General features: G+C 40.4%; 1 long non-coding RNA gene and 1 pseudogene across 2 annotated transcripts in view; both read right to left on the reverse strand.

The window, feature by feature from the left end:
* The window catches only part of LOC134481500 (uncharacterized), a 37,101-nt gene extending 13,393 nt beyond the window's left edge, over positions 1-23,708 (reverse strand). Inside the window, exons 1-2 of one of the 2 annotated variants that reach the window (XR_010057023.1) lie at positions 23,584-23,708; positions 21,471-21,646 (exon numbers count right to left, since the gene is read on the reverse strand). This is a non-coding gene — a long non-coding RNA (uncharacterized LOC134481500). Of the gene's footprint in view, positions 1-21,470; positions 21,647-23,160; positions 23,524-23,583 lie in introns of those variants that run through there. The other variant, XR_010057022.1, reaches the window with a different exon arrangement.
* Positions 18,031-21,095, reverse strand: Ptma-ps4 (prothymosin alpha, pseudogene 4; annotated as a pseudogene).
* Positions 23,709-23,998: the final 290 nt, after the last annotated feature.

The raw sequence follows: 23,998 nt of genomic DNA on the forward strand, positions 1-23,998 counted from the left end.
AAGAAAGCTGTTATGGTGGGAAAGTGTTAGCCACCACTGAAGAGTATCACGTCACCAGGGGGAATGTGCTGTGAGTTCCAGCTCCTCCTCCCTCCTCGTGCTTTGGCATAGAACAGAGGCCTTCAGCAGGTGCCAGCATTGTGCTCTGGGACTTTACAGCTTCTACAGTTTATGGGAAAAACAATTGTCGTGAATGTCTATGGTTTTCAGTGGACCCAGTGTGTGGCAATATGTTACAGCAACAGAGAAAATGTTAAAACAGCATTTCCTAGGAAAAAGTGTCGTCCGAGGCTCTGATGTGAACTGACTTAGTGTGGATTAAAGGCAGAGCTAAGTAGAGAAAGCAGCACTGTGTTTACTTCTTTGGGACTGTCCTTTGTTCCCAGAATCACTGCAGGGTTCACAAGTTGATAGGAATAAGTGGGAAGGTTGGTCCAGTTCTCCATCTATGTGCCTGCTCTTTGTATTTTCTCCCTTAATTTTCACACATGTCATTCAAATTGTCCCTTTCATTGTCAGGCTGTAAACCCAGTTGTAGTGGGCCACTATGATTGGAAAAGGGAGTGTAGCATGTTGAAACTAAAAGGAGAAGTTCCCTCAATGGGAACAAGGGCTGACATCTACTCAAAATGGACGGCATCTTCGAGTCCAGCGGAAATGTTGCCAGGTCTTTGGGCTTCTGTGTGTCGCACTCTCAGAGCTAGAAGTTCAACGCAGTGGTGATTGAGTGATCAAAGAGGACCGGACAGCCTCTACCAAATCACAACCAGGAATGGTGGTGGACCAGAACGTTCACAGAGAGATAAAGGGAAAACCCTAATAACAGGTCCATGGCATTCCCAACTCTGCTAGCTCAACTTGTGAAAGAGAAGGACATGGGGAAAAAAAGGAGGGGTTGGAAGTGTGACCAGAGAAGGAAAGCATAAAAGAGAAAGAAAGCTACGAGAAATGATTATTTATAACAGTATTTTTCCAAATGTGTTTGTATGGATTTTTGATACTTTATGCAGAGAGGGGTCTTACTGAACACCACATAAATGATAACCAAGATTCTCTGTGTGAGCATCGTACAAGTGAGAGTTATAGGCCATGTAGTGGCACAGCTCTTTACATTGCCCTGTGACCTCCATCCTTATCTGATTGTAGTAACACAGACAACAAACACCCATGTGGATCACTGCAGTTTAAAGAAGGTAAGTGAGGCCCTCCCAAGGTTCTGGTGTGATTAGCTCCAAACATAGGTAGCCACACTGAGTAGACTCCGCAGGTTATGTAGGTGATGGGGATGCTGTGCAACAATAATAAAGAAGGAGTCATGAATTTGTCAGACAAGGGTTCACGGGAAGAGCTCAAGAGGGGAAAGAATGGGTATAAATACAGTACTTACCAAGAAAATTCTCAATTTTTTTAAAATTAAAATATTACACTCCAATGGTTTCATGTCTTGACTAATAACCTTGTAGACTTAAGCTTAAATTAGAAAAATATAATAATGCTACATTCTTATATAAAAATGTCAGCGAAAGGCCAGAGACTAGAGGTAAGACCAACTTTTCTGCCCCAAGTGACCTGACAGTGGACTCACGACACACAAAGGCAAAATTCCTCTGGGACCAAACACTTCCGGTTTCTAGCTGGCTCCCTAACCTCGCTGATCCTGGCCCACAGTTCCCTGCTCCCAAACCCCGTGGGAGAGAGAGCTCATCGCTCAGATGTGTGGGCGATCCTGAGACTGCAGGGCAGGAGAGACCACCAGTTCTGCCCACCTTTGCCCACATCCCTGGACCAAGAGGAAACTGTATAGGGCCTCTGGGCACAGGAAGATAAGAGCAGTCAAGCTGCAGGAGCCCTGCAGTCCAGACTGTGCCCAGATCTGAACAAACCCGGTCAAACAGCTCTCTGCACCCAAATCCCATGGGAGGGAGAGCTAGACCTTCACAGGGGCAGACACACCTGGGAAACCCGAGGAGACTACTCTCTGCCCTCATTTCTGACTCTAGAGGAAAACACCTAGCACCATCTGGGTCCCCTGTGCACAGGGACCCAGGAGAAGTAGGGGCAGGCCCTTCTGGTTCCTGCCCACAGGGACAGCTGAAAGCCAGTGGACAGGAACAACTACACGCCTAAAAGCAGAACACTCTGTTCCCATAACTGGCTGAAAGAAAACAGGAAAAAAGGTCTACAGCACTCCTGACACACAGGCCTATAGGAAGGTCTAGCCACTGTCAGAAATAGCGAAAGAAGTTAACACCAGAGACAACCTGATATCGAGAGGTAAGCACAGGAACCCAAGCAACAGAAACCAAGACTACATGGCATCATTGGAGCCCAATTCTCCCACCAAAGCAAACAGTAAATATCCAAATACTCCAGAAAAGCAAGATCTAGATTTAAAATCACATTTGATCATGATGATGGAGGACTTCAAGAAAGACATGAAGAACTCCCTTAGAGAAACGCAGGAAAACACAAGTAAACAAGTAGAAGCCCTTAGAGAGAAAACACAAAAATCCCTGAAAGAATTACACAATCAAACAGGTAAAGGAATTGAAAATGGAACTGGAAACAATAAAGAAAGCACAAAGGGAGACAACCCTGGATATAGAAAACCAAAAGAAGACACAAGGAGCCATAGATACAAGCATCACCAACAGAATACAAGAGATAGAAGAGAGAATCTCAGGAGCAGAAGATTGCATAGAAATAATCGACTCAACTGTCAAAGATAATGTAAAGCAGAAAAAGCTACTGGCCCAAAACATACAGGAAATCCAGGACACAATGAGAAGATCAAACCTAAGGACAATAAGTATAGAAGAGAGTTTTATCTTCAACCAAATCACAGAAGTAAACTTCCCTAACCTAAAGAAAGAGATGCCCATAAACATACAAGAAGCCTCCAGAACTCCAAATAGATTGGACCAGAAAAGAAACTCCTCCCATCACATAATAGTCAAAACACCAAATGCACAAAATAAAGAAAGAATATTAAAAGCAGTAAGGGAAAAAAGTCAAGTACCATATGAATGCAGACCTAACAGAATCACACCAGAATGATCAAAATGTGAATGCTTCACTCCTTCTTTAAAAGGGGAACAAGAATACCCTTGGCAGGAATAGAGAGGCAAAGATTAAAACAGAGACAGAAGGAACACCCATTCAGAGCCTGCCCCACATGTGGCCCATATATATACAGCCATCCAATTAGACAAGATAGATGAATCAAAGAAGTGCAGGCCGACAGGAGCCGGATGTAGATCTCTCCTGAGAGACACAGCCAGAATACAGCAAATACAGAGGCGAATGCCAGCAGCAAACCACTGAACTGAGAATAGGACCCCCATTGAAGGAATCAGAGAAAGAACTGGAAGAGCTTGAAGGGGCTCAAGACCCCATATGTACAACAATGCCAAGCAACCAGAGCTTCCAGGGACTAAGCCACTACCTAAAGACTATACATGGACTGACCCTGGACTCTGACCTCATAGGTAGCAATGAATATCCTAGTAAGAGCACCAGTGGAAGGGGAAGCCCTCGGTCCTGCTAAGACTGAACCCCCAGTGAACTAGATTGTTGGGGGGAGGGCGGCAATGGGGGAAGGATGGGGAGGGGAACACCCATAAAGAAGGGGAGGGGAACACCCATAAAGAAGGGGAGGGGAGGGATTAGGGGGATGATTGCCCGGAAACCGGGAAAGGGAATAACACTCGAAATGTATATAAGAAATACTCAAGTTAATTAAAAAAAAAAAAAGAATTACACCAGATTTCTCGCCAGAGACTATGAAAGCCAGAAGATCCTGGACAGATGTCATACAGACCCTAAGAGAACACAAATGTCAGCCCAGGTGACTGTATCCAGCAAAACTCTCAATTAACATAGATGGAGAAACCAAGATATTCCATGACAAAACCAAATTTACACAATATCTTTCTACAAATCCAGTTCTACAAAGGATAATAAATGGTAAAACACAAAACAAGGAGGAAAGCTACACCCTAGAAAAAGCAAGAGATTAATCGTTTTGCAACAAAAAAAAAAGAGAAGAAAAGCTCACAAACATAATCTCACATCCAAATACGAAGATAAAAGGAAGCAATAATCACTATTCCTTAATATCTCTCAACATCAATGGGCTCAATTCCGCAATAAAAAGACACAGATTAACAAACTGGATACGTAATGAGAACCCAGCATTTTGATGCCTATAGGAAACACACCTTAGAGACAAAGAGAGACACTACCTCAGCGTGAAAGGCTGGAAAACAACTTTCCAAGCAAATGGTCAGAAGAAGCAAGCTGGAGTAGCCATTCTAATATCAAACAAAATCGATTTTCAACCACAAGTCATCAAAAAAGATAAGGAAGGGCACTTCATATTCATCAAAGGAAAAATACACCAAGATGAACTCTCAATCCTAAATATCTATGCTCCAAATACAAGGGCACCTACATATATAAAACAAACCTTACTAAAGCTCAAAGCACACATTGCACCTCACACAATAATAGTAAGAGATTTCAACACCCCACTCTCATCAATGGACAGAGCATGGAAACAGAAATTAAACAGAGACATAGACAGAATAACAGAAGTTATGAACCAAATGGACTTAACAGATATTTATAGAACATTCTATCCTAACACAAAAGGATATACCTTCTTCTCACCACCTCATGGTACTGTCTCCAAAATTGACCATATAATCGGTACAAAGCAGGCCTCAACAGATATGGAAAGATAGAAATAATCCTATGCGTCCTATCAGACCACCACGGGCTACGGCTCGTCTTCAATAACAATAAAGAAAGAACGCCCACATATACATGGAAGTTGAACAATGCTCTACTCAATGATAACCTGGTCAAAGAAGAAATAAAGAAAGAAATTAAAGACTTCTTAGAATTTAGTGAAAATGAAGGTACAACATACCCAAACTTATGGGACACAATGAAAGCTATGCTAAGAGGAAAACTCATAGCGCTGAGTGCCTGCAGAAAGAAACAGGAAAGAGCATATATCAGCAGCTTGACAGCACACCTAAAAGCTCTAGAACAAAAAGAAGCAAATTCACCCAGGAGGAGTAGAAGACAGGAAATAATCAAACTTAGAGCTGAAATCAACCAAGTAGAAACAAAAAGAACCATAGAAAGAATCAACAGAACCAAAAGTTGGTTCTTTGAGAAAACCAACAAGATAGATAAACCCTTAGCCAGACTAACCAGAAGACACAGAGAGTGCGTCCAAATTAACAAAATCAGAAATGAAAAGGGAGATATAACTACAGAATCAGAGGAAATTCAAAAAATCATCAGATCCTACTCAAAAGCCTATATTTAACAAAACTTGAAAATTTGTAGGAAATGGACAATTTCCTAGACAGATACCAGGTACTGAAGTTAAATCAGGAACAAATAAATTATTTAAACAACCACATAACTCGTAAAGAAACAGAAGCCGTCATTAAAAGTCTCCTAACCAAAAAGAGCCCAGGTCCAGATGGGTTCACTGCAGAATTCTATCAGACCTTCATAGAAGACCTCATACCAATACTATCCAAACTATTGCACAAAATTGAAACAGATGGATCACTACCGAATTCCTTCTATGAAGCCACAATTACTCTTATACCTAAACCACACAAAGACCCAACAAAGAAAGAGAACTTCAGACCAATTTCCTTTATGAATATCGACGCAAAAATACTCAATAAAATTCTTGCAAAGTGAATCCAAGGACATATCAAAACAATCATCCATCATGATCAAGTAGGTTTCATCCCAGGGATGCAGGGATGGTTTAATATACGGAAAACCATTAACCTGATCCATTATATAAACAAACTGAAAGATAAAAACCACATGATCATTTCATTAGATGCTAAGAAAGCATTTGATAAAACTCAACACCATTTCATAATAAAAGTGCTGCAAACAAGAATTCAAGGCCCATACTTAAACATAGTAAAAGCCATATACAGCAAACCAGTCACTAACATTAAACTAAATTGAAAGAAACTTGAAGCAATTCCACTAAAATCAGGGACTAGACAAGGCTACCCACCCTCTCCCTACTTATTCAATATAGCTGTCCAAGTCCTAGCCAGAGCAAACAGACAACAAAAGGAGATCAAAGGGATACAAATTGGAAAGGAAGAAGTCAAAATATCACTATGTGCAGATGATATGATAGTATATTTAAGTGATCCCAAAAGTTCCACCAGAGAACTACTAAACCTGATAAACAACTTCAGCACAGTGACTGGGTATTAGATTAACTCAAATAAATCAGTAGCCTTCCTTTACACAAAAGAGAAACAAGTTGAGAAAGAATTAGGGAAACACATCCTTCATAATAGTCCCAAATAATATAAAATACTTTGGTATAACTTTAACCAAGCAAGTGAAAGATCTATTTGATAAGAACTTCAAGCCTCTGAAGAAAGAAATTGAAGAAGACCGCAGAAGATGGAAAGATCTCCCCTGCTCATGGATTGGCAGGACAAATATAGTAAAAATCTCCATTTTACCAAAAGCGATCTACAGATTCAATGCAATCCCCATCAAAATACCAATCCAATTCTACAGAGAGTTAGTCAGAACAATTTGCAAATTCATCTGGAATAACAAAAACCCAGGATAGCTAAAACTATCCTCAACAATAAAAGGACTTCTGGGGGAATCACTATCCCTGAACTCAAGCAGTATTACAGAGCAATAGTGATAAAAAACTGTATGGTATTGGTACAGAGACAGACAGATAGACCAGTGGAATAGAACTGAAGACCAAGAAATGAACCCACACACCTATGGCCACTTGATTTTTGACCCCAAAACCATCCAATGGAAAAAAGATAGCATTTTCAACAAGTGGTGCTGGTTCAACTGGAGGTCAACATGTAGAAGAATGCAGATCGGTCCATGCTTATTACCCTGTACAAAGCTTAAGTCCAAGTGGATCAAGGACCTCCACATCAAACCAGACACACTCAAACTAATAGAAGAAAAAGTGGGGAAGCATCTCGAACACATGGGCACTGGAGAAAATTTCCTGAACAAAACACCAATGGCTTATGTTCAAAGAACAAGAATCAACAAATGGGATCTCATAAAACTGCAAAGCTTCTGTAAGGCAAAGGACACTGTTGTTAGGACAAAACGGCAACCAACAGATTGGGAAAAGATCTTTACCAATCCTACAACAGATAGAGGGCTTATATCCAAAACATAGAAAGAACTCAAGAAGTTAGACCGCAGGGAGACTAATAACCCTATTAAAAAATGGGATTCAGAGCTAAACAAAGCTGAGGAATGCCGAACGGCTGAGAAGCACCTAAAGAAATGTTCAACATCTTTAGTCATAAGGGAAATGCAAATCAAAGCAACCCTGAGATTCCACTCCTCCATTGTTGGTGAGATTGCAGACTAGTACCACCATTCTGGAAATTAGTCTGGAGGTTCCTCAGTAAATTGGACATTGCACAACCTGAAGACCCAGCTATACCTCTTTTGGGCATATACCCAAAAGATGCTCCAACGTATAACAAAGACACATGCTCCACTGTGTTCATAGAAGCCTTATCTATAATTACCAGAAGCTGGAAAGAACCCAGATGCTCTTCAGCAGAGGAATGGATACAGAAAATGTGGTACATCTACACAATGGAATATTACTCAGCTATCAAAAACAATGACTTTATGAAATTCATAGGCAAATGGATGGAACTGGAAAATATCATCCTGAGTGAGGTAACCCAATCACAGAAAAACACATGGTATGCAGTCATTGATAAGTGGATATTAGTCCAAATGTTCAAATTACCCTAGATGCATAGAACGCTTGAAATTCAAGAAGGATGACCAAAATGAAGATGCTTCACTCCTTCTTTAAAAGGGGAACAAGAATCCCTTAGGAGGGAATAGGGAGGCAAACTTTAGTACAGAGGCAGAAGGAACGCCCATTCAGAACCTGCCCCACATGTGGCCCATACATATACAGCCACCAAACTAGATAAGATGGAGGAAGCAAAGAAGTGCAGGCTGACAGGAACCAGATGTAGGTCTCTCCTGAGAAACACAGCCAGAATATGGCAAATACATAGGCAAATGCCAGCAGCAAACCACTGAACTGAGAACGGGACCCCTGTTGAAGGAATCAGAGAAAGGACTGAAAGAGCTGAAGGGGCTTGAGACCCCATATGTACAACAATGCCAACCAACCAGAGCTTCCAGGGACTAAGCCACTACCTAAAGACTATACATGGACTGACCCTGGGTTCCAACTTCAGAGGTAGCAATGAATAGCCTAGTAAGAGCACCAGTGGAAGGGGAAGCCCTTGGTCCTGCCAAAGCTGGACCCCCAGTGAACAGGATTCTTGTAGGGGGGAGGGGGACACCCATATAGAAGAGGAGGGGGAGGAGTTAGGGGGATGTTGACCTGGAAACTGGGAAAGGGAATAATAACATTTGAAATGTAAATAAGAAATATCCAATTTAATAAAGATGGGAAAAAAAAGAAAACAAAAAAGTCAGCAAATGTTGAGATTATAGAATCAATTAATATTATTAAAAACAATGGTTAATGTAGAATATTGTAAGTCTTTTTTTTAAAGTTTTACTGAAGAGTAGTTGTAAATATGAAATTTTAGCTTTTTTCTTTTCTCCGTGAAACTAAAAAAGTATTTCCCTTACTGTGAAAGAACAGTTTCTGGAGAGATTGTAAGCAGAAGCAAACAATATTTTTATTGCTAAATTCCTTAGTGATACCATGTGATTTCATGCATGAGACTTTTATTTTATTTTATTTTTTTTTTTGAGCTGGGGACCGAACCCAGGGCTTTGCGCTTCCTAGGTAAGCGCTCTACCACTGAGCTAAATCCCCAGCCCTGCATGAGACTTTTAAAATCTGATTCATATACAGGTATGAGCAACAATAGGAAATGTCTTATAGTAACTTTTATTTGAAGTGCTCCTATGCTATGTAACGGGAGGTAATACACTAAAGGGAAGAGCACAGCTCGGAAAGGAAACAGAAAGGGTTTAGCCCATGGCTCTGCCTTTCATGAGCAGGCTTTTCTCTCTGGCTGTGCTTCACCTAAGTATGTCACATGAAATGGTGAACTCCAAGAATTTCTGGAAGTCTAAGTAAGATTGGGCATTTCTAAATGTGTAGGAAAACTGACCAATGTGTAAACATTCAACTTCTTTTCTCTCTCTTTAACTAGAAACTCAGAAAAGGACACACTGAAACATAGTAACCAATGTTTCCTGGAACCACAAAGCCATAAACAGATTTCAGTAACAAGCTGAATAGACAGCTATGCATTTCTAACTCCAACATCATGAGGAGATAGAGGGTCTACTAATGATCAGATGCTGTCTTTTATTCTTTAGAGACAGGCTTAGTCTTCTGGTTGACATTGAGAAATTAAACTTCAATGACTGCCGAGTCCCCACTACTCGATTCCTCAGTTATATATTTCGCTTAGTCCAACCTGGCCATTCCCAGGGAAGGCCTTGTGAGAAAAAGACAGAGCCTTGACAGGTCTCCTAACTCCAAGCTCTAAATCGACCCTTCTAGGCATTTTTACATTCACCCACCAGTAGGACAGGCTCAAGAAACCAAGGTTAGGATTGTTCTGCTAGAGCAGTAAACCCAGTTCTCAGAAACCGAGAACTCAGCACTTCTCTGTTCACACTCATAGCACTTCTCTGTTTACACTTATAGCACTTTTCTGTTCGCACTCATAGCACTTCTCTGTTCTCGCACTTGCAGTTATTTGCTGTCATGGTACCTCTCAACCAAAGATAGGAGATAAACCCTCAAATAATAGAGGGTTCTCCCAACAATTAAAAAGCTCTAAGATGTATCTTTAGATGTATCTAAAAGAGTAACATTGTATCAACTGCATTGCTCTTCACCTCTTTTCGACTCCTTTGCAGATTTATTTTCTAATCTTCTAGGTGAGCCCATTGTTATCTAAAGTTTGCAATCTGCAACCTAGATAGCATTATCATAAATTTTGTTTGCCAAATGGCATGAAAATGATCAAAGAAAAAGGTCCGACTACAAGACAAACGGACAGAACCATACTTAGAATAATGAAGCCTGGAAGCTGGGGTAAAGTCTCAGCCAGAAGCTGCATGAAGACGTAAGTCAAATCCTACGCACTCATATATGTATACCACACACATACACACACATGCAAAATAAGAAAAGAAAAGGCGGTAGAGCGCTTGCCTAGGAAGCGCAAGACCCTGGGTTCGGTCCCCAGCTCCGAAAAAAAAAAAAAAAGAAAAGAAAAGGCGAAGGAAAGTAAGCCCACTCTAAGTGGGAGATCCCGTAAGGGGAGGGTAGCCTGCTTGATTAGTAAGTTCCCTGAAGTTCCTTCTAACCAAAGGGCCAACATCAGGGTCAACATCAGAAAACCGTCTTACATGTTTTCACATAGCCACACCAGCTTGATCCCACGTGACCCAGGCCACAGAAAGATAACAAGGACCTTCGAGATTCAGCTTGATCCAACCATTCCCCATTGACAAAGCCATGTCCTTAAAGCAGAATTTGAAATGTTAGACTTTCTCCTGGATTTCATTTCCAGGGTAGAAAGCCCATGGCTTGCCTTTGGTTTTTGTTTGTTTGTTTGTTTGGTTTGGTTTGGTTTGGTTTTTCTCCTTTCTAGTGGGAAGCACTTGCATGCTGGACTTAGCTGCAAGGCATCTCAGATGCTGTCACTGCGCCTTGGCTTTCATATCTATTTCCTTGCCACATTTAAACTGCCTGCCCTTTCCCTCGCATTACTTAGCATCTCCCTGGCTGTCTGAAAGTTATAGCCGAAGTTAACAGTTTGGAAATGCGGTTAGCAGTGTGGCATGACTGCTTTCAATCGAAGTATTAAAACTGCCAGTAAATCAGGAAAAGAAAAGAAAGGGTACTCGCCCAAATCTCAAAGTCAGATTTTACCAACATGAATAATTTTCAGGGCTTAGGTGGCTGTTAAACCTTTTCTTTACAAGTATTTTTATGTTCCTTGGAGAGTGTTCGCTGAATTCACAGATGCTTATAATATCTTGATGATTCAAGCAATTTTAAATTTTAAAACCAAACCCTAAGTCCCCTCCGGCTCAAAATTTATTAATTTTATTATCTTCCCTCCAAAGTCTGGCCAGCAGCTTTGACATTAGAGTGTGAAACTGAGCTACATGGACGCTTATTACCTAAGTCTCGAAAATTCAAAAATGTGCTAAATTTAATTACCCCAAATAGTACATTAACAATTTTTCAGTTAAGCTTCTATTTAAACAAATACTTGTTAACTCATCACCCTGTGTCAGCGCTGAAGTGGAGAACTTACTCATAGGTGGAATCAACTTGCTCACGGAAAGTCTTGAATGCTGAAGTCTTGAATGTTTGCTAAATACGATGCAAGTCATTCAGCTTCAGATTTTTATGTAAGAAAATGCTATCATGCCATCATTCTAGACAAAGCCGTTGTTCTCAAACTTTCCCATTACGGGCTTTGCCAGCCAGTGCATTTCAGACCACTTCAAAGCTGAGACTTTTGTGGCTCTAATTTTTAGTAGTCCTTGCTAAAGATAAAGAACGAGGATCTATACACCTCTGCCATCATCCAAGTGTACAGTGACCCTTGGGTCCCTTTGTAAGGAAGGGACTCATTATTTGATGGATTTCTAACAGTTTTGAAAAAGAAAATGGTGGATGGTCGCTTGCCTTGTGTTGCCTGCAGCCTCTCATTTTTGTTACATTCTTGCCATTGAAAAAGACTTCTTGTAGATTCAATGTCCCTAGGAGCCAAACATAGTTATTTCCTGTCTTCAGCCTGTAAACTTTGCCAGGGAGCTAAAACCACTAAATAATTAGTCATTACTGAGTCTCTGTCCTTTTCTGGCTGCCTTGATGCACATTTTTCTTGGTTTGCCCATTAAATCTCCAAATAGGTTTTAGTCTCGTAGTGTTTTTAACTCCTTCCTGTGTTTAATGCCCAAGCACACATTTTCAATCTGCCAATCAATAACAACAAAAATGTATAGAAAAAGAGCTTAAGCAAATTGAGAAAAGGATTTCCTAAAGTGAAAGAATGGGTTTGTTTTTTTCATTTTGCAACCATTATATATATATATATATAAATTATATATATAATCATTTCATTTACTAAAATAATGCATGCATATGTTTAGAAATTTGCACAGATCAGACAGTGGGAACCACAGAGACAACAGTGGCTTGCAGGGAAAGAAAAAAAAAAAACAACAATCAAACACGGGCCAAAGAGATCCTAAGAAGCCAAGAGCCAAAGTGTCCTTACAAGAATTCTTTGTGCAAATATGCTGGGAGGAGCAGGAGAAGGACTCAGATGCTTCAGTCTACTTCTTAGAAATACCCAAGAAAGACTATGTCTGTCACAGATTGAAAGGGAGAATCCAAAGACCCGGGTGAAGTTAGGCATGGCTTGCAATGAAAGAGAAATGAAAACCTACATCCCTCCAAAAGGCGAAACAAGAACGAATTTCAAGACCCCGGTGCACTCAAGAGCCCCCTTCAGCCTTCTTTTGGAGTATCACCTCCACATCAAAAGAGGACATCCCAGCGTATTCATTGGTGGCAGTCAAAGAGACCAGGGCATGCGAAACAACCTTGTTGCAAAAGACAAGTCGCTGGATGAAAAGAAGGTGCTGAGAGCTGAGAAGGGAAACTTCTGCCTACAGAGCACAAGGGAAGCCTGGTGAATTACAAGAGAGGAAAGGAGCAATTGAAGCTGAAACAACAGAAAGGAATGGGAGGAAGAAGAGAAGGAAATAGGACAAGGAAGAGGAGGAAGATGTAGATGAAAATCACAAAGAGTATGTTGGTTGTAATGCAGTTTTTTTCCTTGCATATAAACCATATTGGCCCCCGTATACACCACTCACTCATTTTAAAGTAAATGATAAACCCAGGTAAATGTTCTTTTTAATCTTTGCAATGTCTTTTACTGCAGAGTTAACATGCGACCAAACATGCCTTTAGGTTGTCCTGTTCATTAGCCAATAACTTTTTTTGGTGCAGAATGGGAGCGGGGATGGGGGGTGGCGGTGGGGGGCTGGGAATTGACATGGGAACACACAGATGTCTTTTGGTTCGCTGCACAAGTGAATTATATATGGGGACAGTTGGTTTTCACCTTGAGCTGTTTCTGATGTAGCTTGTATAAGACGATTCTACTTCTATTAACTGAATACCTTTGTAATTGCAAAAATAAGCTATAGCTATTTGCCTGGTGTTCTGAATGTAAGTATAAATTTTAATACAAAGCAAATATCATTGAAAAGGATAAATTAGGAAATAATTTTCATCTTCTACTCAGTTACCAACCCTCATACTCTTCACGTGCCCAACTTTGTGCCTCTAAATAATAATTCATCAGAGTATAACATAATTCAATCTGTTCTGACAAAGTCCAAAATAGAAGTGAGTTAACTGGGTTTTTTTCCCCTCTCATATATCAATTCTAGCAGAAACTGGGGGCAACTTGACAGTGCTGGGACCCAGATTTCTGCCTCTTGCTGCTCTGACCTTTCTAGGATGTCACCCAGCTGAGTGCTTAAGAGATTCATGCATGTTCCTTAGCTTCAACTCTTTCTGGAGAAGGTAGAGCCAGACAGGAAGGGAGCCTCCCTTCCTTCATATGAAGGTCCTGATCTAATGGTCACATCCTTCACTTCAGCTGGCTTCCATATTGGCTATGCTCAATGGCAAGGGGTACAGCCTTTAGCTGAGGAGTTCATCACCATTGTGTGTTTTGAAGGCAGAGGGAAGGCTGAAGGAGTGTCAAGGTGCCAAACACAGTTCCTTGATTCCATCCACTTCTAGAAGACACACTATCGTGGGAATTTAACGGAAGATCTAAGAAAAGGCATATCACAGATAAATTCCTTTTTGGTCCTAATCTTTGCATACTTATCTGCTATATTTTTTATTCATAGATTTATCACATAAATATTTAATTTTTCAGTTTATGATTTTTTTCTCTCCCAGCTTACTTTTTCCTGTCATTGGCTCATAACCCATTTCATTTGTTTCCATGAGGCAACTTTTTGACTTCTTGTCTGCCTGTTTATGAAATTCCTTTATTCAATTTAACTAGGATTAATGCTTGAGCATGGAATCCTGGATTAATGGCACTTGTCCCTCGACTTTGAAGAAATTGCTGTAACTTATTTCCTAGGATCCATTGTTCAGAGTTCCACCTAGAAGCTAGCAATTCATGCTCAATTTCTCCCTATTTCTCCAGCTCGCTTTCTGGTAGGCCAGCCCGTGTTAGGAATCCTGTATCTCCTCAGTGTTCTGCTTGCTAACATGGCGTCTCCTCTCTCCGATTCAACCTCTCCATGGGAATTTCAAACTTACATCTGTCAGCATTCTGCCTTCTACTTTTGATATCTACCATGCTTTCTACTGTCATGTGATCACATCCATTTTTAAGTAGAATTTTAATGAGGCTTATTAATGAGTATACAAAGACTGGCATCTTATCTTGGGAATATATATTTTGTATTTAACCCTTTTTTGTGAACAATTTAGTGCTTTCTAGACATTTTCCCCCTCAGCTTATCCCTGTCTGCCTGCTCATTCTTTCTCTTCAATATTATTATTGGAACTCCTCTAGAATTTAAATTTTATTTTTATTGGTTTTTTTAAATTATACAAATGTGTGTATGTGTAAGTATAAGAACACAGGTGCCTGCATAAACTGGACCAGCCATATTTCCCTGGAAGGGGAGATACAGGCCATTGTGAGGCACTAGATATGGGTACTGAGAACCAAATTCAGGTCTCTGGAAGAGCAATATGTAGTCTCAACCGCTGAGCCATCATCTGTCCACCCCCTCCACAGCTTTTTCTGGATAAAGGATTACTAAATTTCTGTATATAGCCCTGAGCTTTTAAACTTACCCTGAGACTGACTCTTGCTCAGACATGGATAATATCTGGGTTCTGGCAACTCATTAGACCACTTTGGGAGTGTAACTGATATGAGAGTATACATTAAAAAAGTCCGCCCCAACTCTAACCCAATTCTAGTACCAGACAATAGGGAGATTGCTCCTAGAAAATACCAAATTGTCTAATCACTATTTTGGAGAATTTTCTCCTTTGTGATATGAAACACAAACTCTTTCCTCTGCCTTTCCATAACAGGATTGTGTATAAACATCATTGCTTTTTTTTTTTCCTGTGATGCTTGTGAAGTAGGGACTTCTAGTTCCTTTGGAAAGTCAGTTATGTCAAATGATGTTTCTCTGGGGCACGCAGGTGAAAGGATGCCTTGGTAAAGCGGACACATGAAAGAATGTTTTCCTGAGGCAGACACAGGCGAAAGAATGTTGTTATAGCAGACACATGGTGAAAGGACGCATAGTGAAGGGATGTAAATGTGATCCCACAGACAGTTGGCACTAGAGCTCCGCCCCTCTATTCTGTGTTAAAGACACATTTATGTTGCCTTCCTGAGCTCTTTTCCTGCGGCTCCTTGCAGCTTCTGCAGACTCCAGCCGGTTGGCAAGCCTTAGGATGCCTTCTGGACTGAACTGCCCTTGTTGGTTCATGTGTACTGACTGCCAAGAGGACTGGACTGCAGCTGCTGATTAGTATTTGATGTTTTCTACTGGACCGAACTCCTGATATACTGACGACGAAGATTGGACTCTTCCCCTAAGAACCATTTCTAAACAGGTCAATTTCCCCCTGTGTCCTAATAACTTTTGTTTTCCACTATCTCTCATGGGTGGTGGGCTAGAGGGAAGGTAGGGTTAAGAAATTTATGCCTATATGCTTGTATATAGAATGTACCATTAACTTGCTTCGCTGTTACCTTTATGAGATAGGTACCCCAACTGATGGGCAGTCAAGGCACGTAGCTTAAAATGCTTGACCAATAATGCCTAACATCCAGGAAGGCACAGAAATAAACCAGGACTTAGCCATTGTTCTGTGTTGACTCAGTAGAGGGATCAGCCAAAGCTACACTCTGTGTTGTGTCAAAGTTGCTTCTGCATGAGGATTGCAAGACGTCACCAAAGTCTGCATGCAGGTACTGAGTAGGCAAAGGCAGGTTAATTTTAGCAAGACAGAGCAAAAGACTATGTTAACATGGAGTCATAATAGCTCTTTATACTTCTGTCAAAATCAAAGACCATGACTTCTTCATCCTCACCAATTCAACATTTACTAGTGTTTAGGGACTCATAACTATCTATTAAATTGAATAATAACACAATAAATTTATTGAACAAGCTCTATGTGTCAACCAAAAAACTTAATCCTAACAAATTGAACGAAAGCCATTTAGAAATGGCGTGAGATGGATAATAGCAGTAAATATAACTTGCCTTTATTTTTTCCTTTCATATCTCATATTAAAAATAATAGATAATGTAATGCTATGGCATCCTCATCCATAGTCAACCGCTAACTGTCAAGCTGTGGGAATACAAATTAGATCTGTTCCGTAGAATTCTCCAGCCTTGAACTCTAGCTCAAATAATGTAATTTCTACAGTCAGTGAAGATTAATAATTCATCTTAACAAAGTGAGATAGGAAGAATTAGTTAACATTATGTTACCAACTGCCCTGATTATGTATTCTTCCAGGATTACCAGTAATTGTGATTTACTGACCGAGAGCATATGTTTTGTTTCCATGACATTCTGCAGGAATAGATCATCCATCAGCCTTTGTTTTCCATAAATCTGAAGACCCATTTCCAAAGGAGCTTCACAGAAACTCGCAATTGCTGGAAGCCATGGTTATGTGACTACAGAATATTCTGAACATAAAGGTAATAAACACTATACTTAGGGGGATTAATTATTGAATTCATCTAGGGATGGTAGGCTTCATAGGACAAGTAATAACAATGGCACCAAATGATGCTTTAGATCTGGGAGAGGCATGGAGACCACATTAATATGGGTAAGAGTGGTAAATAGCATGGAGCCCTACCTGTCAGTGTGAGCCTGTAGAGTAACTGCTTGTAAAACTGCTGAGAATGACAGATCGTGACTCTATAGGTCCTTTCTCATCCATCACAGAACTCTATGTGCAAAATATCTTCCAATCACGACATTTAATGTCCACACATGTGAAATGGACAAAGCTACGACGGGAACAGATCACACAGCAGTACTTCTCTGTAACAGACGACGGACCGTGTGGACTCTCCCACTGCCGGCCAGCTCCGTTACTTTGACTCCGCTATCCTCTCTGATCCAGCCCCGCCCCTGGCCTGTCTGTTCTCCAATGAACTGAAGAAACGCTACTTGAAACGGGTAGATGGTCAGGAAAACCTTCATAGGAGTAGGAAGTCGGGCTTTTACTGTTGTTAAGCATCTTGAGTGACGTAAACAGTTGCTATTTCTAAGAAGTTCAGAAAATTTAAAAGATTCTAATTTGTATTTTTTTCTTTTTACAACAACTCAGCCAAATAAAATTCCAGTTTATTGTTGGGCATTGTTTCACACATACATCAAACAGGCCAAAATAAATGAATACTTGAATGAATGAATGAATGAATGAATGAATGAATGAATAGATGGATAGATAGATAGATAGATAGATAAAATAAATAGCAATGTCATACAAAAAAAGAAATCTTTTATCTTTAGCATTTTTAACCATCTCATACAAACCAACTACTTATAGTACAGCTAAGTACATACACAAATCAAGTTACTGGGATGCTCAGAATACGATTGGGGCTTTTTGTTGTTGTCTATTACAAGGCTTTGTTTTGTTTTTTTCTCTCCTTAGAAGTTGTAATGAACATGGTGACTCCACAAATAAAGTCTAAAACAGTACAGAAAATACTCTGAAGGCTGGTTTGGTCACCTGTTATCATTAAAAATGACTGATACCTAACAATATGTACAAAAATATAAAATGTAAATAAAAAATATAAACAAAATTCCTTTTAAAGTATTTTAAAGAAAAGGAAGCAGAGCCTGGGAAGTTCAGGTTCTTTGTCCTCCCCTGTTGCTAATTCCTGTTGTGGAGAGTGCCTATCATGTGTGCGTGGCCCTGCCCGCTGTGGGTGGGCGGGGCCTACCTCTCTCCTCAAAGGTGACCATATTTAAATTCTGAGTCTGGAAGTGGAAGGTGAATAGGTCACGGTGGCCTTGAGTTTAGCTTTTCCTTTTGCTGTCTGGTCATCCTCATCCATCTGCTGCTTCTCGGTGTGCACATCCTCACCATCCTCAGCTACTCAATTGCCCATAGGAACCTCAGCTTCCTCACCTTTATCTCCGTCCTCTTCCTCACCGTCACCTTCTTCCTCCTCCTCTTCCTCCCCATCTTCTTCCTCCTCTTCATCCGCCTCGTTGTCAGCTTCCTGCTCCCCATTTTCCTCATTCGCGTCCCCATTGGCTGGTGCATCTCTTCCGTTCTCTGCCTCCTCCACAGCTTCCTTCTCCTTCAAGACTTCGGTAGTGATCTCGGAGCTAGTGTCCACTACCACATCTGACGTGGTGGGACACCCCATTGGTCTGGTGTAGCAAGTGAGGAGGAAGTCTCTGCTGAGAAAGCTGCCGGTGAGCTGGGAGCACGACCTGGGAACAACTCAAAGGTGGCTTGTTCGGAGCAGCCAGTGGGTCTAATTTCTTTATATATACTGAAAAGCACAGTTCATGGTGTCCAAGGGAAATGATTAGCCTGAAGACAGTCTCTATAACTGGTAAGAGCTAACATAAACTGATAAGAAAATAAATAACGAAAAAGAAAGAGAATAGTAACATAAACAAAAAGGGTTTAGAAAAGGCAGTACCCATGGTAAAATGCTGAAGCCTGAACATGTATGCCCCTCCCAAACTCATACATTAAAATCTTTACTGCAAAGTGATGGCTTGGCTGGGACCTTTGGTGATTGACAAGATGGTTGGCCTGATGACTTGGTTAAAGAGACAAGAGGGCTCCTTTACCTACCTCTTTTACGGGAGGCCTCATAAAGAAGGAGCCATGTGTGAACAAGATGACAAGTAGTTTCAGATCATAGACTAATTTTGTCGCTGTTTTTATCACCGACTCTCTGCCTTCTTAAACTATGGGGAATCAATGTCAGCGGTAAGAAGGTATGAGTAAGAGCGTTTTGTGACGGAAGCCAGATGGACGAGGTCCTGGTTTGCTTTCTTTTGCTGCGAAAAAGACCATCACTACTTGGGAAGCAAACGGGCTGATTTCACCTTACAGTGCCAGGTAATAGTTTATCAGTGAGGGAAACCAAGACAGGAACTCCACGCAGGAACCTGGAGGCAGGAACTGAAACAGCCGGGCATGCTACTTACTGATGGGTTTTGATGGTTTTGCTCAGCCTGTTTTCTTATACAACCCAGGACCACCCACCCAGGAGTGGCGAAATCCAGTGAGCTGGCCTCTTCCACATCAGTCATTGATCAAAAATGTCCCCACAGATTTGGCCATGGCTCAACCTATTAGGAGTATTTTCTCAGTTGAAATTCCCTCTTCCCAAATGACCCTGCCTGTGTCAAGTTGACGATCATCACCATCACTACCACCACCATCATCAAACCAAAACTGATTATGACAGTGGATACATACAATAACTTCTCTCATAATAAAAAATAATTGTCAATTAAAAACCCACAAGGTTCCATTTCTCACATATCAGAAATGTGAACGCAAAACCTGATGCCTCCTATCCTTGAGGGAAACTGTGTCCTCCTCTTAGGACATCATCAGCACACAAGATGATGCTGGTTCAGCAATCCCTCTTTCAGAAATTTTGTCTCTGGGCCTATTTTTGTAATTTTTCCAGAATACATAAGCGTATTCACTACAGAAAGTATTAGGAATATTTAAAAAATGGTAGTCATAACCAGTGTCTTCATAACAAGGAGCCTGGCTGAAGTAAAGAGTATGCGTGTAACAGAACAGAACAATTACGGAGTCATCTTTAAGACAGCATGGCACTTACAGAATGTAGAGCCTTCAGAGGCTCCCAAATCAAATCAGGATTTCATTGTCTGTCTGCTTTGAAAATCATTCACACTCTTGAGTGAATCTTTTCTTTACATCTTGCACATTACAGTTTAATAAAGTTTACAAAGTTTCACCATGTTGTTTGCTGGAATGAATTACATTTCTTCATCCATTGTCATCTCCCAATGATTCTTAATTTATACACCGTGACTCCACAAGCTACTGCTGCGTGTCATGTGCCGATTCTGAGTCTCTGATGGATGGAATGCAGCGGCCTCCATCCATCTGCTTGCACACTGCCCCCAGCTACTTCTCTGTACAGTAACAGCTCATTAGTTGTGACAGAAGCTACATAGCCAACACCAGCAATGTTTCTTACCTGGCCTTTTATGGGAAACATTTACCAGCCTAATACATAGAAGAAATTTTGTTGAACTGATGTATTAAATGTATGCAATTTCCCAGCTTAATCTTCATACGGTGCATATTTTCTATTTTCTCAGTCTTTCTCAATTTGAAAAATAATATCCACTCTAAGTAATGACAATGCCATCACTTTATTTGAAAATTTTAATTATTTACGTCTCCTGATTGCACTGGGTAGATTTTCCAGGGCATGGCGGTCAATATCCTGATTCTAATAGGACTGCTTCTAAAAATGTCACTGCAAACTGTGATCTTAATTTCATTCTTAGAAGAGCGTGTTTTTTATCCTGTTAAAGAAACATTAATCGACTGTTCTTTAACTCCAGTTTTGTATCAGTTAAGAGTGACCATGAGTCTTTCTTAAAGACAATTGGCTGTCATCTTTTCACAACGCTCTAATCTTGGCCAATGGAACATTAGCAAAATCTCCTAATGTGGTCATTCCAGAGATTCAGCCCACATCTCCTTTCAGAGAAGACTCGCTGGTCAGGCCAGCAGTAGGGATGCAGTCACACCCATTCTCTGTCCATTTCAGGCCTCAGTTGAGCAGAGCTGCCCATGGAGGAAGCCCATGGAGCTGGCGACTAGACAGGAATAGTACACACTTCTCAACAGACAGACAAAGCTCTGAGTTCTCCATCTACCCAGTCCACTTCCTCCTTCCACTCACAGGTAATTGATCCGTAATAAATACCTTGCACTTTCAAATTCCATGCCATAGTACTTTTTGCTATATCGTATTTATATTTACTTAAATTTTTATATATGGCAATTTGCTTCTTTTTAATTTTATTTTTCTTGGATATTTTATGTATTTACATTTCAAATGTTATCCCCTTTCCTTCCTCTCCCATATCCCTCCCCCCTCTCCCTGCTTCTATGAGGATACTCCCCCTCTCACCCACCTACTCCCACCTCAATGCCCTTGCATTCCCCTACATTGGGGAAAAGAGCCTTCACAGGACCAAGGGTCTCTCCTCCCATTGATGCCAGACAATGCCATCCTCTGCTACATATATGGCTGGAGTCATGGGTCCCTCCATGTGTACTCACTGGTTGATGATTTAGTCCCTGGGAGCTCTGGTGGAGTCTGGTTGGTTGGTATTGTTGTTCTTCCTATGGGATTGCAAACCCCTTCAGCTCCTTCAGTCTTTTCTCTAACTCCTCCACTGGTGTCCCTTTGTAGTCGAGTGGTTAGCTGCAAGCATCCTCATCTGTATCAGTTAATCCTGACAAAAATCATATGCAGTGGGCATTATTTATTAAATCACATTATGACAAACAATAATATTTTTATTTTATATCTTCCATATTATTATAAGTAATAATTTTACTATAAAGTAATATTAACAGCAGAACAGTATACATCTATGATTATTTGATGGATAAAAGAACTTAAATCAATTAGAACATTGGATGATCTTGGCTTACAAAGTAAGTACTTCTAAAATGATAGTAATAATTTTATGTATCATATTTTTAAATATAAAGAGTCACAATCACTAAAGTAGTAGAATTTGAGGAGGCATCAAAATGTAGTATTGAATTTCAAAGATGAAAAATGTTGCTAATGTTTACATAATTATATACCACAGCAATTCTTAAGCTTTTAACATTACTATTGGGTTTTTTTGTTTGTTTGTTTATTTGTTTTATTTGAAAAGAAACTAACCTGATTTTGCTCTAGTCAGACAGCTTTGTTGGTTTCAATGCAAAAGATCCTTATTAAGTACAGTGAAACAAAACCAAAATATCACAAGTACAAATATTATTTACAGGGTTATCTATTAAGACAAATAAATATAACAGAGAATCTGTAGACTCAGTCCTGATTTTTCCACCTAGGGAACAATCCTGTAGCATCAACAGGAATCCATTAGAGCTGCAATGATCACAGAAGATGTTGACTAGGCCTGTAACTTGAAGCAGGGCATGATTCAACATCAAAACGCACTTGTTCTCAAGAAGGGATGGACCATCTAGAATAAGTTATTAGAATATGAAACTGAAGGTGAAATATGGTTCAACCCTACAAAACATTATTAATAAGAACTTACAACAACAGTCCTGCATCTTATTAGTGAGAATCTCCAAGTGAAGAAGTTGACGGCAATTTTAAGCCACTTGCCATATCTGTGATTTTAACCTTAAAAGGCTGTTGTAAGCCACTTAGATTAGCTTTCTAGACGCTGCTAGTTCAGTCATGCATAGTACAATTTGAGACCCTGAACTTTACATGGAATTCACACGGACTTCAGAATCAACGCTTAGTAAGGCAACAAGCAAGTTATTAAAAATATATTCACACACAGGAGGAGGCTTAACATTGGTATTTGTACATTGTACTGGAAGCGTTTACTTCCTGCTCCATATCTAAAATTTATTTTAATTCAGCTTCATGCTCAAATATATTTCATATTTCTGTCAATTCTTAATTTTTAAAAATATAAGCCTACTATATTAATTCCCTATAAGATAAAATATATGTATCAGTGAGTTTAAAAATATATAAGTACTTTTGCCATTAATTATATCTTATTCTTGAAGATATTTGATAAAGATGTATAATTAACATAATTCTAATACCCATCAGTCACCCATCCAGGAATTAGTTTCCCTGGGTAATGAGCGGATTGAACATTTCCTTTCTGGGGCATTTCAATTTTCTAACACTTCTTGATTTTTTTTTTTCCTTCTATACGATGGCCAGGATGAGTGACCCTTATCCCTCAGAAGCGCTTACAACGGTAGATGACAGAGGAGGGCCTTCGCATTTAAATGCCCAGAGAAGAAAGCAGCCATGCATATGCATAAACCAGTGATCCCTCAGTTCTCCAGTGGAGCAGCTTCGGGTAGCAACTCAAGCGATGGAGCCGAGTTCAAACCGTTTCGTCAACCACCCTGACATCTGTAGTGCTCGGATGTGAGGCTAATTGAATTAATGAACATTTATTCTGTAATGCGATTATGTTCTAAAGGAAGAAACAGGAAAAGAAGTAGGAGGCAGAAAGGGAAACAGTGGGAAGAGGGAAGGGAAGAGGACAAGAGGGAAGGGAAGCAGGGTAGGCTGCAGTGGTGAGGGCGGCTTGCTAGGTGCGGCCATAAAGTCCGTAATTGTAAAACCCTGAAATCAGTCCTCTCAACATTACTGTGAGGTAGAACCTACTCATCATTGTTCATCTTCCTACGTGACGTCTGACGCTCAGAGGGACTGATGTGTTCAAGGCAGCACAGCGGAGAAACCTCAGTTTTACCCCCCTGGTTTCTAAGCCAGTCAGTGCAGCGTTACCATGACACTCAGTCTCCCACAACACATATGCTGACCTCAGCCGTGAGCCTCGGCCCAGACTGCACAATTCGTTGACCTTTTTTTTTTTTTTTCTATTAATTTTTTTTAACATAGTACCACGTTTCCTTCATTTCCATCACAGTTCTAGGAAAATAAAATGGATAACTGGTGTCTACCTTCGGAGTCCTGCTTTTACCTCCAGTTTCCGTTTCACAAAGGAAAACACATTGCGCGGGCCAGGTGATCTACGAATGCTGACTGAAGGTCTTCGTGAATGAAGGGTGGAAGGAAG

The sequence above is a fragment of the Rattus norvegicus genome, chromosome 13 (assembly GCF_036323735.1).
Source record: "Rattus norvegicus strain BN/NHsdMcwi chromosome 13, GRCr8, whole genome shotgun sequence".
NCBI classification, from domain to species: Eukaryota; Metazoa; Chordata; class Mammalia; order Rodentia; family Muridae; genus Rattus; species Rattus norvegicus.